Here is a 16,106-nt window from a genome sequence, read left to right on the forward strand (position 1 = left end):
ATCACATAACAAAAGAAAGTTGCATTCCAATTTGTCATTGATAAATTTAGAAACTTCCTACCATAACCTCTTTGTATTGACAGTGCCCAAAAATATGACATACAGTTTTAGCAAAAAAAAACAAAATGAATAATTTTTTGTTCAATTGTTCAATGTCTTTTTTTAGCAGGGTAACATTTTTGCAATATCTTAAATTAAATTTCATTGACCTTATTTGTAGTAATATATTTATTAGGTAACAGCCAGACCTTACTCCAATTAATAGTTCCAATAAACCTTGACCAATAGGAAATGACATGTGGTTTACTCACTACTTCTTTTTGAAAAAGGGAATGTATAGCCTTATTATTATTTTTGCTTGTCGAAAAACAAACTTTACCACAGAACGCATCAGCTAGATGAAATAAAGACACACGTTTAGAGTATGAAATACCTCTACATAAAGAGACAACAACTGAAGAAATAGCACCAATTACAGAGGAAATTATTTAGGGGAAACAGGGAAGTTGAAGCATGAAAGGAATTCATATTCCACACAGAATTAGTGTTTTTTAGAAAATATTTCAACCAGTTAATTTTGAAGGTGTTATTTAAAACAGATTTCAAAACATAGAAAAAAAATAGAAACAAGCCCACCATTTTTATATGAATGAACAATTACAGATTTTCTAATATAATGTATACGGTTTTTCCACAAAAGGTTCAGCATTTTTTTATCAATTATCTTATTTATTTTAATATCTGAATGTATCAAGTAGCTACATAAGTAAGCCTAGAAATACCTTCAGCCTTAGCCAGCAGAACACAACATTTGAGAAACAAGTCCCTCTGTAACCAAATATTAAATCTGTTCTTTACTTTTTTGATCACAGGGTCAAAATTTTTTGAGATTCTCTCCTGCTCATTTTTAGTAATAACCCTACCCAAATAAGTTGGAGCAACTTTTTAAAGCAAACAGTTCACATTTTTGTAAATTAAGGCAGAGACCTAAGGCACTGGAAAAAAACTTGACAGCTGACTGAATTTGATCAACATTTTTCAAGAAAAGAGCTATGTCATCAGCCAACTGACTTATCAGGACACTTCTCTCTTCAACTTGAATTCCTTTTATCTTGCATGATTTAATGAAGTGACAAAACGCCTGAGCAACAATGAGAAAGAGGTAAACAGAAACTGGGCAACCTTGCCTAACTACTCTTTCCAGATAAAATCTTTGTGTAGTGCCATTATTTAATTTCACAGAACTATTTCCACCTGCATAAAGAGTTTTCATGGCATTACAGAAATAAGCCCCAACCCCAAAGTGTTCTAAACAGTAAAAAAATAAAAGGATGCTCAACAGAATCAAAGGCTTTGAAAAAATCTTTTAAAAAAGTATAAAGCTATCACCTTTTATAAGGTCAGAATAATCAATAAGATCAAAAATAAGTCTGATATTATTAAATATATGTCTGTTTCTCATAAACCCAGATTGATTTTCGTCAATAATGGAATCTAATTCTAATTTGAACCTTTGGGTAAAGACATGAGCAAATATTTTATAGTCATTATTCAACAGACTAATGGGTCTCCAATTATCAATAAGCAACAAATCTTTCTTGGACTTAGGAATCAAACAAATTATACCTTGCCTCATAGTTGTAGGAAGTTGTGAGCACTTTAAGCTTTCAGAGTATACTTCAAAAAGAAATGGGGCAAGAATCTCAGAAAACTGCTTGTATAACTGTGTAGTAATTCCACTGTTACCGGGCGATTTATTACATTTTAAACGTTCAATAGCTTGCTTAATTTCCGTAATAGTTATTGGGAAATCACATTAATGTGATTTGTTCCTTTTCAGTAATTGTTTTGACATTCTTAAAATGTTTACAAAAAGATGTCATATTATGCTCACTGAATTAAGAAGTGTATAAATTAGAGTAATAATTATGGCACAAGCTAGAAATTATGTCAAAATGATCTGTAATAGATCCAATAATATTCATTTTAGAAACAGAATTTAGTTTAGCCCTTGACTTTTCAAGTTTAAAAACATAAGCAGACATCTGCTCTCCATGCTCTAACCATGTTTGCCTTGATCGAATAAAGGCTCCTTGTGCTCGCATTCTGTACATATTATCAAGCTCGTTTTGCAGCTCTGTTAGATGCAATCTCTGTCCTTCTAAAAGGTCCACTGTGGGAATGGCTAAGATTTCACTAATAACTTTCTCTTCCATAAGACATTGTGATTGTGCTTCTAAACTTCCTCAAATATTTTCCAATTTACAATTTTAATAATTCCCAATTATGACTAAACAAACCTTCCTTTTTGGCTTGAATCCAATAATAATTTATGAGTTTTTCCAATTCCTGTTTAACAGCACTCAATTTAAGCAAAGAACTATTCATTTTCCAGTATGAACGATACAATTTGTGTTTGGAGAAATATTAATTTTGATTAATATGGCCTTATGGTCAGTTAATGGTGTTGCCATAATATTAACAAAAATATTGTTTCAATCAAAATGGTTAGAGACAAGCCAAAAATCAATCCTAGAACGTCTAGAGCCATCCTTGTTACTCCAAGTATACACAATATCATCTTAATTGTTCTCTCTCCATATGTCAATCAGATCAAATCTGTCCATAAACTATTTTAGATTAATTTATATTTTTATATTTAATATTTAAATTTGAAGGTCGTCTTGGTGACCACCTATCTATTTATTCATTTAAAACAACATTGAAATCACCCCCTATTGTTAAATAAGAATCAGGCTATTTGGATAACCAATGTGTAAGCCTTTCCTCCAACAAACATAATAACTGGTCACTATCAGATTTACAATTATATCCATAAATTTGAACTATTATAAAAAATACACTAAAACATTTTAAAATTAAGCATATAAAGTGGCCGTTTTTATCACAGTCCAAATGCAAAACCTCAACACCATTATTTTTCAGGCAAAAAACCCCTGCTGAGTGTTCTGTTCCATGAGACAGCCAAACATCACTACCCCGTTGTTATCTCCAAAAATTAACATCAGAGGCAATAGAGTGAGATTCTTGAAAAAATACGAAGTCATTATTAAACCGCTTAGTAAACAAAAACAAAGCCTTACGCTTAACGTTTTCTCTTAAACCCCTGGCATTCAAAGATATCATAGAAAATGACATAAACAACTAACTCTGAATCAATCAACAAAACAGAAAAGAAAAGAAAAAGAAATCCTGGATAAACAGCAAACCTTATGAAAATGAGTCCAGAGGAGTTAAACCTCTCTTACCTCATCTTCAATTCCAGTAACATCTAGTGTAATCATGCTCGAGCCAAACTGAGTATTGTGTTCCAGAGTCCCACCAGCAGGAAGTGTGTTTTCATTATACGATGTCACAAACTTGAAGTCACTTGTGCGCGATCCTGTGGTTAGATACGCGTCATAATTGTAAGAGCTGCGAAGAGTTCCTGCTCCATCCACCTCTGCATAGTTGGGAGGCAGATAGGCGCTGGGAACAGCCACTGCTCCATCAAACAACAGTCTGGGCTTTCTCCTGTGACAAAACTTCACTGCCAAGATCAGTATGATGAATGTCAAGAAGAAGGTGCACACGGAGACTAATGCAATGATCAAGTATGACGTTACTTTAGAGTTACTGTCCTCATAAGTCATATCTTTAAGTTCAGGAACTTCAGAAAGGTTATCAGAAATCAGTAAATTCACAGCACATGTTGTAGACAGAGACGGCTGCCCGTTATCCTTCACTGAAATAACAAGGTTCTGCTTCATATTGTCAGATTCAGAAATGTCTCGTTGTGTTTTGATCTCTCCACTATGGAGACCAATGGAGAAAAGTCCCGGATCAGTAGATTTCAAGATCTGATAGGACAGCCATGCGTTCTGTCCAGAGTCAGCATCTACAGCGATCACCTTGGAGACCAGAGAGCCTGAGAGAGTCGCTTTAGGGACCATTTCAGTCATTAAAGACTTTCCATCTGGAACAGGGTATAATATCTGTGGAGAGTTATCATTCTCATCTGTTATGAAGACTTTCACAGTCACGTTACTGCTGAGTGGAGGAGAACCATTGTCTCTGGCAACAACTTTGACACTGAAGTTTCTGAACTGCTCATAGTCAAATGATCTTACAGCATGAATCACTCCTGTATCTCCATTAACAGATAGAAATGAGGACACTGGGACCCCATTGACTTCACTGGATACCAGAGAGTACAGTACAGTCCCGTTCTGTCTCCAGTCTGGGTCATTTGCACTGACAGAACAAACAGAAGTGCCTGGTTTGTTATTTTCACTTATATAAGCACTGTATGTCTGCTGCTCAAATACAGGAGGATTGTCATTCACATCTGAGACAAATAAATGAATTGTCATGGATGTGGATAATGGTGGAGATCCTCCATCTGTGGCTGTGATGGTAATGTTGTAATCAGATTCTTTCTCTCGGTCTAGAGCTTTTGTAGTTACTAGAGAGAAATAGTTTTTAACAGATGGGTTGAGTTTGAAAGGAACATTTTGCTGAACAGAGCAACGAATCTGCCGGTTTTCTCCTGAGTCTTTGTCTTGAACATTAATGATTCCCACTTCAGTACCTGGATCAGAGTTTTCAGGTATCGGGTTATTCAAAGATTTAAGGATGATTCTAGGTGGATTATCATTAATATCAGTTATATCAATGATAACTTTAGCAGATGATGCCAGTCCAGAGGCATCTTGAGCATGAATTCCCATTTCATAGTTTCTTTCACTTTCATAATCAATCTCTCCAGTAACTACAATTTGTCCAGTTGTCTTATCAATAGAAAATAATTTTGCATTCTTATCTGACAATCTGCTGAATTCATACGTCACTTCCCCGTTTGGACCCTCATCAGCATCAGTGGCGCTCACTCTGATTATTTCTGTTCCTGAAGGAGTATTTTCAGCCAGAGTGACCTTATAAACAGGCTGACTAAATACTGGGACATTATCATTGGCATCTAGAACAGTGATGTGTATGACAGCAGTGCCAGATCTCTGCGGTGAACCACCATCAGTGGCTGTGAGGATCATATCTATCTCCTTCTGCTGTTCACGATCCAGCTCCTTTTCCAACACGAGTTCTGCGTATTTCCCTCCATCTGCACTATCATGAACATTCAAAACAAAATGTGTGTTTCTCTCCAGTGAATATCTATTGACCGCGTTATGTCCAATATCTGAGTCATGAGCCTCATACAAACGAAATCGCTGGCCTTTGTCTGCCGATTCTGTGATTTCAAAGTTAAAACGGTCATTTGGAAATTGTGGCGCATTATCATTTATATCCTGAATTTGCAGAACAATTCGGTGCACTTCAAGAGGGTTTTCCAGGACGAGCTCATAACTAAGAATGCAGGACATTCGAGAACCACAAAGCTCTTCTCGGTCTATTGTCTCTGCCACGATTAAATCACCAGTATTCAGATTAATATCACAATACCGTTTGCTGCTGTCCTCCGTGTCTATCCGTGCTTTACGAGCAGATAATTGTTTCACATCCATCCTGAGATCTTTGGCTATATTTCCAATCACATACTGGCGCTTCGTTTCTTCCGGAATATTATAGCTCAGATCTGCACAGACGATTTTCAGAGGAAACAGAAGGAGAGCCACGAAACACTTAAACAAAGTACCAGAAGAAAGCATGTATCCCATTTTTGAAGATTTGATGTTGCACCTGTCCCACAGTAAATAATATTTGAAGGATGATAATCTAATAATTAAATCGGCGTCGACGAAATGTTACTCCATTTTGTGAGGCGTTTATTCTACCAGACAGAGCTCACACTGCATACATTAAGTGTGGGAGGAGAGACGCATCTGTCTGCACTCTTGGTGAATAGCGACACTGTGAGTATTTTTCTGTTCATTGCATCTGTCAAGTATTTATTAAAAAGACAACAGTGAATAACCAAGTGAAGTCTGATCTTTGTCATCGGGTATATTTGTACAATAATAATTTACATGCATCTATATATTTTGGAAAGGAACTAAAAAGGTCACGCATTCGGAGATAAACAACAGACAGTGCTGACGCTGTCCATGTATGTGGTGCTGAAACCTGATGACCTCAAAGATATTGGACAATAAATTACTTACGTAACTTTGAAATCATATTTGAAAAACGCGTAAATTCGTTTTAAAAGAAAAGGGCTTATCATTTTGCTCGCCGCTTCAAACTAACTTGGAAGTATACTGTATTATGAGACTCATAGTGAAATGTTGAAACACATTTACACCATACGCTTTTTAGAGTAAAGGAACGTTTTTAGAGTAGAACAATAACACAATATCGTAAAAATAATAATAATAAAAAAAAGGTTAAATCTGGCAGAGATCAAATACACAACTTTACTAGCCAATGCCTAGACTTTTGTTTTTGTGTCCAAAAATGTATGAATGCAGCGTTCAAGTACTATAAAAGGTGTGTAGGAAGTATATACATTTATGAGATAAAAAAATTCGCAAGCCAAATAATCTTGACCATTTAAATTGTTTTCATTATAGCAGTGGCAAAAGCATTTGATAGATAAGATAATATGAAATGCTGTAAAAGAAGAAAGATGGTAGTACGTTTATACTTATGTAATACAGCATGAGCTTTTAATATATTTCCACCTTAGTTCTTTCTTTAAACTGGAGCCCCCTTAATGAAGTAAGTGATACTATTAATGCTAATAACATTTTAAAATGTATAAGCAGCGGAGACACCACAAAATGCAAAAATAAAAAGGAGTCCAGAGGAGTTAAGCCTCTCTTACCTCATCTTCAATTCCTGTAACATCTAGTGTTATCATGCTCGAGCCAATCTGAATATTGTCTTCATTTTTTAGAGTCCCACCAAAAGGAAGTGTGTTTTCATTATACGATCTCACAAACTTGAAGTCACTTGTGCGCGAGCCTGTGGTTAGATACGCGTCATAATTGTAAGAGCTGCGGAGAGTTCCTGCTCCATCCACCTCTGCATAGTTGGGAGGCAGATAGGCGCTGGGAACAGCAACTGCTCCATCAAACAACAGTCTGGGCTTTCTCCTGTGACAAAACTTCACTGCCAAGATCAGTATGATGAACGTCAAGAAGAAGGTGCACACGGAAACTAATGCAATGATCAAATATGATGTTAATTTAGAGTTACTGTCCTCATAAGTCATATCTTTAAGTTCAGGAACTTCAGAAAGGTTGTCAGAAATCAGTAAATTCACAGCACATGTTGTAGACAGAGATGGCTGACCGTTATCCTTCACTGAAATAACAAGGTTCTGCTTCATATTGTCAGATTCAGAAAAGTCGCGTTGTGTTTTGATCTCTCCACTATGGAGACCAATAGAGAAAAGTCCCGGATCAGTAGATTTCAAGATCTGATAGGACAGCCATGCGTTCTGTCCAGAGTCAGCATCTACAGCGATCACCTTGGAGACCAGAGAGCCTGAGAGAGTCGCTTTAGGGACCATTTCAGTCATTAAAGACTTTCCATCTGGAACAGGGTATAATATCTGTGGAGAGTTATCATTCTCATCTGTTATGAAGACTTTCACAGTCACGTTACTGCTGAGTGGAGGAGAACCATTGTCTCTGGCAACAACTTTGACACTGAAGTTTCTGAACTGCTCATAGTCAAATGATCTTACAGCATGAATCACCCCTGTATCTCCATTAACAGACATAAATGAGGATACTGGGACCCCATAGACTTCACTGGGTACCAGAGAGTACAGTACAGTCCCGTTCTGTCTCCAGTCTGGGTCATTTGCACTGACAGAACAAACAGAAGTGCCTGGTTTGTTATTTTCACTTATATAAGCACTGTATGTCTGCTGCTCAAATACAGGAGGATTGTCATTCACATCTGAGACAAATAAATGAATTGTCATGGATGTGGATAATGGTGGAGATCCTCCGTCTGTGGCTGTGATGGTAATGTTGTAATCAGATTCTTTCTCTCGGTCTAGAGCTTTTGTAGTTACTAGAGAGAAATAGTTTTTAACAGATGGGTTCAGTTTGAAAGGAACATTTTGCTGAACAGAGCAACGAATCTGCCGGTTTTCTCCTGAGTCTTTGTCTTGAACATTAATGATTCCCACTTCAGTACCTGGATCAGAGTTTTCAGGTATCGGGTTATTCAAAGATTTAAGGATGATTCTAGGTGAATTATCATTAATATCAGTTATATCTATGATAACTTTAGTAGTTGATGCCAATCCAGATGCATCTTTGGCCTGAATTCCAACTTCATAGTTCCTTTCATTTTCATAATCAATTTCTCCAATCACCACAATTTGTCCTGTTAATTTATCAATAGAAAACAATTTTGCAGTTTTATCTGAAATTCTGCTGAATTCATACGTCACTTCCCCGTTTGGACCCTCATCAGCATCAGTGGCGCTCACTCTGATTATTTCTGTTCCTGAAGGAGTATTTTCAGCCAGAGTGACCTTATAAACAGGCTGACTAAATACTGGGACATTATCATTGGCATCTAGAACAGTGATGTGTATGACAGCAGTGCCAGATCTCTGTGGTGAACCACCATCAGTGGCTGTGAGGATCATATCTATCTCCTTCTGCTGTTCACGATCCAGCTCCTTTTCCAACACGAGTTCTGCGTATTTCCCTCCATCTGCACTATCATGAACATTCAAAACAAAATGTTTGTTTCTCTCCAGTGAGTAGCTATTGACCGCGTTATGTCCAATATCTGAGTCATGCGCTTCATCCAAACGGAATCGCTGCCCTTTAACTGCTGATTCTCTAATTTCAAAATTAATACGCTCATTTGGAAATTGTGGCACGTTGTCATTTATATCCTGAATTTGCAAAATGATTCGGTGCACTTCAAGAGGGTTTTCCAGGACGAGCTCATAACTGAGAATGCAGGACATTCGAGAACCACAAAGCTCTTCTCGGTCTATTGTCTCTGCCACGATTAAATCACCAGTATTCAAATTAATATCACAATACCGTTTGCTGCTGTCCTCCGTGTCTATCCGAGCTTTACGAGAAAGTAATTGTTTCACTTCCATCCTGAGATCCTTGGCTATATTTCCAATCACATACTGGCGCTTCGTTTCTTCCGGAATATTGTAGCTCAGATCTGCACAGACGATTGTCAGAGGAAACAGAAGGAGAGCCACGAAAAACGCAAAGAAAGGAACTGAAAATAATCTGTATTCCATTTTTGAAGGTTTGATGTTGCACCTGCCCAAAAGTAATTAATCTTTGACGGATGATATTCTAATAATTCTCTCGGCGTCGACGGACTGTTACTCCATTTTGTGCGGCGTTTATTCTACCAGACAGAGCTCATACTGCATACATTAAGTGTGGGAGGAGAGACGCATCAGTCTGCACTCTTGGTGAATAGCGACACTGTGAGCATTTTTCTGTTAATTGCATCCTTCATGTATGAAATGACAACAGGGATCAACCAAGTGGATGTTTTTCATCGCGTAATTTTGTAAAATAATCATTTACATAAATATATAGGCAATTAATTGGAAATTAATTGGAAATTAACTAAAAAAAGGTCTCGCATTCAGAGGAAAAAGTAAACAGAGAGTGTTGTCGCTGTCCAGGCGCGAGGTGCTGAAACTGTTTTTTTTATTATTTTTTTTTTATTCACCGCTTCAACCAAACTTAGTTCTTCAGTAGGTTTAAACGCACATGTAGGATACACTAGCCTACTATTGGCCTCACAATGATAAATGTTCAAACACTTTCAAACCATCTACGGTAAAACTTACCAAAGAACTAAGCTTGGTTTTTAAACTAAAACAAAAAAGAAAACAAAGCAACAAAACTTAAATCTAGCAGAGACCAAATACACAAGTTTACTAGCCAATGCCATGTTATTTTTTTCTAAGCAAGACTGACCGCAATTCACATTAATAAAATATAATAGGAAAAAAAAAAAAATAATACAGATAATTTTCTTTAAAAACAGACCTTTTTTCGGAACTGATGAATGCAGCCTTCAAATATTGGTAAAGGTGTGCAGGAAGTATATAAATTTATGAGATCAGAAATTCGCGACCTACATGATTTAAAGTATTTAAAAATAGCCTTCATCATTAAAAGAAAAAAGACGATAGTACTTAGAGATGATAGGAGTTTTATATGTAATACAGCGTGAGGTCTAATATGTTTCCTAAAATACTTTTACATTTTTAAACAGGAACCGCCCTAATAAAGTATGTGATGATAATGCAAATATCAATTAAAAATTTCAGCGGAGACAACATAAAATACAAAAATAAAAAAGGGTCGAAAAGAGTGAAGCTGCTCTTACCTCATCTTCAATTCCTGTAACATCTAGTGTTATCATGCTCGAGCCAAACTGAATATTGTCTTCCTTTTTTAGAGTCCCACCAGCAGGAAGTGTGTTTTCATTATACGATCTCACAAACTTGAAGTCACTTGTGCGCGAGCCTGTGGTTAGATACGCGTCATAATTGTAAGAGCTGCGGAGAGTTCCTGCTCCATCCACCTCTGCATAGTTGGGAGGCAGATAGGCGCTGGGAACAGCAACTGCTCCATCAAACAACAGTCTGGGCTTTCTCCTGTGACAAAACTTCACTGCCAAGATCAGTATGATGAACGTCAGGAAGAAGGTGCACACGGAGACTAATGCAATGATCAAGTATGACGTTACTTTAGAGTTACTGTCCTCATAAGTCATATCTTTAAGTTCAGGAACTTCAGAAAGGTTGTCAGAAATTAGTAAATTCACAGAACATGTTGTAGACAGAGAGGGCTGCCCGTTATCCTTCACTGAAATAACAAGGTTCTGCTTCATATTGTCAGATTCAGAAATGTCTCGTTGTGTTTTGATCTCTCCACTATGGAGACCAATGGAGAAAAGTCCCGGATCAGTAGATTTCAAGATCTGATAGGACAGCCATGCGTTCTGTCCAGAGTCAGCATCCACAGCGATCACCTTGGAGACCAGAGAGCCTGAGAGAGTCGCTTTAGGGACCATTTCAGTCATTAAAGACTTTCCATCTGGAACAGGGTATAATATCTGTGGAGAGTTATCATTCTCATCTGTTATGAAGACTTTCACAGTCACGTTACTGCTGAGCGGAGGAGAACCATTGTCTCTGGCAACAACTTTGACACTGAAGTTTCTGAACTGCTCATAGTCAAATGATCTTACAGCATGAATCACCCCTGTATCTCCATTAACAGATAGAAATGAGGACACTGGGACCCCATTGACTTCACTGGATACCAGAGAGTACAGTACAGTCCCGTTCTGTCTCCAGTCTGGGTCATTTGCACTGACAGAACAAACAGAAGTGCCTGGTTTGTTATTTTCACTTATATAAGCACTGTATGTCTGCTGCTCAAATACAGGAGGATTGTCATTCACATCTGAGACAAATAAATGAATTGTCATGGATGTGGATAATGGTGGAGATCCTCCATCTCTGGCTGTGATGGTAATGTTGTAATCAGATTCTTTCTCTCGGTCTAGAGCTTTTGTAGTTACTAGAGAGAAATAGTTTTTAACAGATGGGTTGAGTTTGAAAGGAACATTTTGCTGAACAGAGCAACGAATCTGCCGGTTTTCTCCTGAGTCTTTGTCTTGAACATTAATGATTCCCACTTCAGTACCTGGATCAGAGTTTTCAGGTATCGGGTTATTCAAAGATTTAAGGATGATTCTAGGTGGATTATCATTAACATCAGTTATATCTATGATAACTTTAGCAGTCGATGACAACCCAAATGTGTCTTGGGCATGAATTCCCATTTCATAGTTTTTTTCATTTTCATAATCAATTTCTCCAATCATTACAATTTGTCCTGTTGTTTTATCAATAGAAAATAATTGTACAGCTTTATCTGAAATTCTGCTGAATTCATACGTCACTTCCCCGTTTGGACCCTCATCAGCATCAGTGGCGCTCACTCTGATTATTTCTGTTCCTGAAGGAGTATTTTCAGCCAGAGTGACCTTATAAACAGGCTGACTAAATACTGGGACATTATCATTGGCATCTAGAACAGTGATGTGTATGACAGCAGTGCCAGATCTCTGCGGTGAACCACCATCAGTGGCTGTGAGGATCATATCTATCTCCTTCTGCTGTTCACGATCCAGCTCCTTTTCCAACACGAGTTCTGCGTATTTCCCTCCATCTGCACTATCATGAACAATTAAAATAAAATGTTTGTTTCTCTCCAGTGAATAGCCATTGACCGCGTTATATCCAATATCTGAGTCATGAGCCTCATGCAAACGGAATCGCTGCCCTTTAACTGCTGATTCTGTGATTTCAAAATTAATACGCTCATTTGGAAATCGTGGCACGTTGTCATTTATATCCTGAATTTGCAAAATTATACGGTGCACTTCAAGAGGGTTTTCCAGTACGAGCTCATAACTGAGAATGCAGGACATTCGAGAACCACAAAGCTCTTCTCGGTCTATTGTCTCTGCCACGATTAAATCACCAGTATTCAAATTAATATCACAATACCGTTTGCTGCTGTCCTCCGTTTCTATCCGAGCTTTACGAGCAGATAATTGTTTCACATCCATCCTGAGATCCTTGGCTATATTTCCAATCACATACTGGCGCTTCGTTTCTTCTGGAATATTGTAGCTCAGATCTGCACAGATGATTTTCAGAGGAAACAGAAGGAGAGCGACGAAAAACGCAAAGAAAGGAACTGAAAATAATCTGTATTCCATTTTTTATATTTGCTGTTTCACCTGGTCATAAATAATCTTTGACGGATGATATTCAAATAGTTCTCTTGGCATCGACGGACTGTCACTCCATGTTCTGCGTCGTTTATTCTACCAGACAGAGCTCATACTGCATACATTAAGTGTGGGAGGAGAGACGCATCAGTCTGCACTCTTGGTGAATAGCGACACTGTGAGTATTTTTTGTTTATTGCATCATTTGAGTATTTAATGAAAATACTTAAGACATCAGCTAAGGTAAAGTTTGAGTTATTTCAAAGCTTGTTATTGTGAAATAATTATTTACTTAGGAATAAATTATTTTGGAAAGTAACTGAAAAAGGTCACGTCTTCAGTGCACCAGTACAACGCTGAACTGGCGCTGTCCCACTGTGTGGTGCTGAAACCGAAGAACCTCACAGACATATTAGGTAAGAACATACTGAAGTAATTCTGAATTCAATATTACATAAAAGAGATAATCTTTTTTTTAAATAAAGGAAGAAATGTATTTTCATTAATTATTTTAATTAAACGTAGTTCTTTAGTACATTATAACTAACATGCTGTACAGAAAATTATATAAACCGGCTCACAGAAAGTTAGATATAAGAGAGTTTAAATGCACAACCCTAATACTGGTTAAGAAACGTATTGGATAATATGACATTAAATATTAAAGACTGAAATGGCTCATTAACAAAAATTAAGAAAAATAAATAGGCAGAGTATAACCTCAAAAAATAAAACAATGTATCTTGTCAAAAATGTATCAGTGCAACGTTACATTCTGTCATTCAGACACTGATAACAGTGTGCTGATAATGTACACAATTATTACACTAAAAACTAATCAAACATTCATTCTGGTCCACTTAAGGAGTTTTTACTATAGGTGTGACAAATTATGTTTTATATTTAGCTTCACATGAAAAGCAATAAGTGAAGAGAGCTGATAGTAATGTAATGCAGAAACTTGTAATAAGGTATGAGGTTTTCATAAACAACCACCCAGAAAGTTTAAAAAAGAACCGATTTAAAAGGAAGTAGCTGACATACTTAATGTATATATTACTAAAAAATGTATAACATAGACACCAGGAAATAGTTATTGAAGTAGATCCAGAGGAGTTAAGCCTCCCTTACCTCATCTTCAATTCCTATAACATCTAGTGTTATCATGCTCGAGCCAAACTGAATATTGTCTTCCTTTTTTAGAGTCCCACCAGCAGGAAGTGTGCTTTCATTATATGATGTCACAAACTTGAAGTCACTTGTGCGCGAGCCTGTGGTTAGATACGCGTCATAATTGTAAGAGCTGCGGAGAGTTCCTGCTCCATCCACCTCTGCATAGTTGGGAGGCAGATAGGCGCTGGGAACAGCAACTGCTCCATCAAACAACAGTCTGGGCTTTCTCCTGTGACAAAACTTCACTCCCAAGATCAGTATGATGAACGTCAGGAAGAAGGTGCACACGGAGACTAATGCAATGATCAAGTATGATGTTAATTTAGAGGTGTTGTCCTCATAAGTCATATCTTTAAGTTCAGGAACTTCAGAAAGGTTGTCAGAAATGAGTAAATTCACAGCACAGGTTGTAGACAGAAAGGGCTGACCGTTATCCTTCACTGAAATAACAAGGTTCTGCTTCATATTGTCAGATTCAGAAATGTCACGTTGTGTTTTGATCTCTCCACTATGGAGACCAATGGAGAAAAGTCCCGGATCAGTAGATTTCAAGATCTGATAGGACAGCCATGCGTTCTGTCCAGAGTCAGCATCTACAGCGATCACCTTAGAGACCAGAGAGCCTGAGAGAGTCGCTTTAGGGACCATTTCAGTCATTAAAGACTTTCCATCTGGAACAGGGTATAATATCTGTGGAGAGTTATCATTCTCATCTGTTATGAAGACTTTCACAGTCACGTTACTGCTGAGTGGAGGAGAACCATTGTCTCTGGCAACAACTTTGACACTGAAGTTTCTGAACGGCTCATAGTCAAATGATCTTACAGCATGAATCACCCCTGTATCTCCATTAACAGACAGAAATGAGGACACTGGGACCCCATAGACTTCACTGGGTACCAGAGAGTACAGTACAGTCCCGTTCTGTCTCCAGTCTGGGTCATTTGCATTGACAGAACAAACAGAAGTGCCTGGTTTGTTATTTTCACTTATATAAGCACTGTATGTCTGCTGCTCAAATACAGGAGGATTGTCATTCACATCTGAGACAAATAAATGAATTGTCATGGATGTGGATAATGGTGGAGATCCTCCATCTGTGGCTGTGATGGTAATGTTGTAATCAGATTCTTTCTCTCGGTCTAGAGATTTTGTAGTTACTAGAGAGAAATAGTTTTTAACAGATGGGTTCAGTTTGAAAGGAACATTTTGCTGAACAGAGCAATGAATCTGCCGGTTTTCTCCTGAGTCTTTGTCTTGAACATTAATGATTCCCACTTCAGTACCTGGATCAGAGTTTTCAGGTATCGGGTTATTCAAAGATTTAAGGATGATTCTAGGTGGATTATCATTAATATCAGTTATATCTATGATAACTTTAGTAGTTGATGCCAATCCAGATGCATCTTTGGCCTGAATTCCAACTTCATAGTTCCTTTCATTTTCATAATCAATTTCTCCAGTCACCACAATTTGTCCTGTTATTTTATCAATAGAAAACAATTTTGCAGTTTTATCTGAAATTCTGCTGAAGTCATACGTCACTTCCCCGTTTGGACCTTCATCAGCATCAGTGGCGCTCACTCTGATTATTTCTGTTCCTGAAGGTGTATTTTCAGCCAGAGTGACCTTATAAACAGGCTGACTAAATACTGGGACATTATCATTGGCATCTAGAACAGTGATGTGTATGACAGCAGTGCCAGATCTCTGCGGTGAACCACCATCAGTGGCTGTGAGGATCATATCTATCTCATTCTGCTGTTCACGATCCAGCTCCTTATCCAACACGAGTTCTGCATATTTCACTCCATCTGCACTATCATGAATATCCAAAACAAAATGTTCGTTTTTCTCCAGTGAATAGCCATTGACCGCGTTATGTCCAATATCTGAGTCATGCGCTTCATCCAAACGGAATCGCTGGCCTTTAACTGCTGATTCTGTGATTTCAAAATGTATACGCTCATTTGGAAATCGTGGCACGTTGTCATTTATATCCTGAATTTGCAGAATTATTCGGTGCACTTCAAGAGGGTTTTCCAGGACTAGATCATAACCGAGAATGCAGGACATTCGAGAACCACAAAGCTCTTCTCGGTCTATTGTGTCTGCCACGATTAAATCACCAGTATTCAAATTAATATCACAATACCGTTTGCTGCTGTCCTCCGTGTCTATCCGAGCTTTACGAGAAAGTAATT

At 37.6% G+C, this 16,106-nt stretch overlaps 1 protein-coding gene across 1 annotated transcript in view; it reads right to left on the reverse strand.

The window, feature by feature from the left end:
• Positions 1 to 16,106, reverse strand: part of LOC311284816 (uncharacterized protein) — a 199,560-nt gene that overhangs the window by 144,846 nt on the left and 38,608 nt on the right. The window lies entirely within an intron of this gene.

The sequence above is a fragment of the Rutilus rutilus genome, assembly GCF_951802725.1.
Source record: "Rutilus rutilus genome assembly, chromosome: 25".
Lineage (NCBI taxonomy): Eukaryota > Metazoa > Chordata > Actinopteri > Cypriniformes > Leuciscidae > Rutilus > Rutilus rutilus.